Below are 2551 nucleotides of genomic sequence, written 5' to 3'. Positions count from 1 at the left end.
GGGTGAGCAAGACCGGGTACCCGGTCATATTTGCAATACCCGGATCCGGAACTGGTTATAACTGGGTCCTAAGAATTGGAACTGGTCCCGGAACCGGTTAATACCGGATCCAAATTTCTTGGAACTGGTCCCGGACCCGGTAGGAACCGGTTCAAAAACTGGGTACCCGGTATTATTCAAAGTAGTAAATTACTGTTTTTTTTTAATAATTGTTATATAATATATACAATGGAATTTGCAAATAATGTTATTTTGTTTTCTTTTTTGTTATTCAAAGGGCTAGTTATATTAATATTTTTTGTTTTCTGTTTTTGGTAAATAGAACTTTGTATTACCAAAGAGGCTAGCAAAATACAAAGATTACAAAAGTACCAATTCAACAACCTAAAATATCAATACAACAATGCTGCAAACATTATCAAAACAACAAGTACTTATAATAAAAGTTCAGACATAAAAGGGGTAGAAAAAGAAAGGCAGCAGCAGTTGAGCAACAACAGCCAGCAATAAGACCAGCAGCAACCTGATGATCCTGAACGTCATTAAACTACATGAAATCAGACAACAATTACAATATTCTGGAACTGTGGCACACATAAGATCCAACCAAAGTACGAGCTATTGGCAAAAGCATTAGCAACGAAATTTGAAATCTAGAACCCTAAATCTTACAAAAATAAATAATTTGGGGGTTTTAGATGAAACCCTAGAAATTAAAACTCAATAAAGACAAAAAAATTTTCGACAAAAATAAATAATTTCTCATACTCAAATTACATTGAAATAGAATCATAAATCAATTCGCAGCAATTGAGCCAAAATAATTCATCAATATGAATCAAAATCAACTAATTAACCAGAAAAAAATAAAAAGATAAATACAATATCTATGAATTCACATTCGGCAAAAACAAAGGAAAATCAAACAATTAACCAGAAAAATATAAAGATAAATACAATATCTATGAATTCACAATTTGACCAAAAGTGAAAAAAGTGAGAAAAAACTTACGGAGAAGGCGTCCAGTACTAGAGATTCAGAGAAGGCAGAGATTCAGAGAAGACCGAGAGAATTAAGAACTCAGGAAGGATTAGATTTTGAGGAGAGAATGAGAAAAGAGAGGATGAGAAAAGAGAGAATCAGAGAAGATGGAGGTTGAAAGGAAAATTAGAAAACCCTAGAGTAATAGGACTAAAAACCGTGAAAAATAGATAAATGGGCTAATGGGCTTTTAGGATTTTGGGTTTTTTTTAAAAAAATAAACTAAATTTTTATAACTAACTCAGTACCGGTTCCGGGTACCCGGTTTGTCTGGATCCGGGACCGGGTACCCGGAACTGGAATTGGTTTAAACCGGGTACCCAGTGGGTACTAGGTCGGAAATTTTAGGATCCGGTCCCGGAACCGGTTACAACCGGATCCGACATTTTGGACCCAGTCCCGGAACCGGTAAGACCAATTCCGGGTCCGGTACCGGGTACCCTGGGTCTTTGCTCACCCCTACTCGTGGCATTGTCGTCTTGGCCACATTAACATCAAACACATCAACAAACTTCTTCATGAAGGTATTCTTGACTCATTCGACTTAAAGTAGTCGTTTGAAAATTGCGAAGGATGTTTATTAGGCAAGATGATAAAGCAACCATTCTCCAAGTTAGGAGAAAGGGCTAGTGACTTATTGGGCCTTATACATACGGATGTATGTGGACCAATGAGTACACCCGCAAGGCATGGTTATCGATAATTCATCACCTTTACGGACGACTATAGTAGATATGGATATGTCTACCTTATGTCGAACAAATATGAATCTTTTGAGAAATTCAAAGAGTTTTAGAGTGAAGTGGAAAATCAACTAGGCAAGAAAATCAAAGCGCTTCGATCGAATCGAGGTGGCGAGTATTTGAGCCACGAATTCGACGATCAATCTGAAAGAAAATGGTATTCTCTCATAATTGACACCTCCCGGAACTCCGCAATGGAACGGAGTGTCCGAGAGGAGGAATCGAACCTTGTTAGACATGGTCCGATCAATGATGGGTCTTAGCTAACTTCCTATCTCTTTCTGGGGACACGCACTTCTAACTGCAACACTAACACTGAACCGAGCTCCGTCAAAAGCTGTCGAAAAGACTTCATATGAATTATGGACGAAGAAACCTCCACAGTTGTCTTTTCTTAAGATTTGGGGTTGCGAAGCATATGTCAAGAGATTAATTTCTGACAAACTTCACCCAAAATTAGACAAGTGTTTCTTTGTGGGATACCCAAAAGAAACTAAGAGGTATTACTTCTACAACAAATCCGAGAATAAAGTGTTTGTTGCTCGTGATGGTGTCTTTTTGGAGAAGGAGCACCTTTCCAAAATGACAAGTGGGAGGAAAATTGAACTCGATGAAGTTCGAGAGGACGAGCAACAAAGTCAACCTGACAAAATTGACAATCAAAGTGCTTTAGAAGCAGCTGTTGACATTGGTCAGAGTCAAACCAACAATGCAAATGCTCAACCTATTACCCTGCGTAGGTTGCAACGGCCAAGATCTCAACCAG

The 2551-nt window shown here is 38.2% G+C and overlaps 1 long non-coding RNA gene across 1 annotated transcript; it reads right to left on the bottom strand.

Annotated features, from left to right (window-relative positions):
* Positions 1-242: 242 nt before the first annotated feature.
* Positions 243-1224, bottom strand: LOC110736070. Its single transcript, XR_002514197.1, has 2 exons — positions 1013-1224; positions 243-532 (listed from the first exon to the last, which is right to left on the bottom strand). It is a non-coding gene; the product is annotated as an uncharacterized LOC110736070 (long non-coding RNA).
* Positions 1225-2551: the final 1327 nt, after the last annotated feature.

The sequence above is a fragment of the Chenopodium quinoa genome, unplaced genomic scaffold (genome assembly GCF_001683475.1).
Source record: "Chenopodium quinoa cultivar QQ74 unplaced genomic scaffold, ASM168347v1, whole genome shotgun sequence".
In the NCBI taxonomy this organism is placed as follows: domain Eukaryota; kingdom Viridiplantae; phylum Streptophyta; class Magnoliopsida; order Caryophyllales; family Amaranthaceae; genus Chenopodium; species Chenopodium quinoa.
Note: the sequence above shows the minus strand (reverse complement) of the source record. Positions and strands in the feature narration are given on the sequence as shown.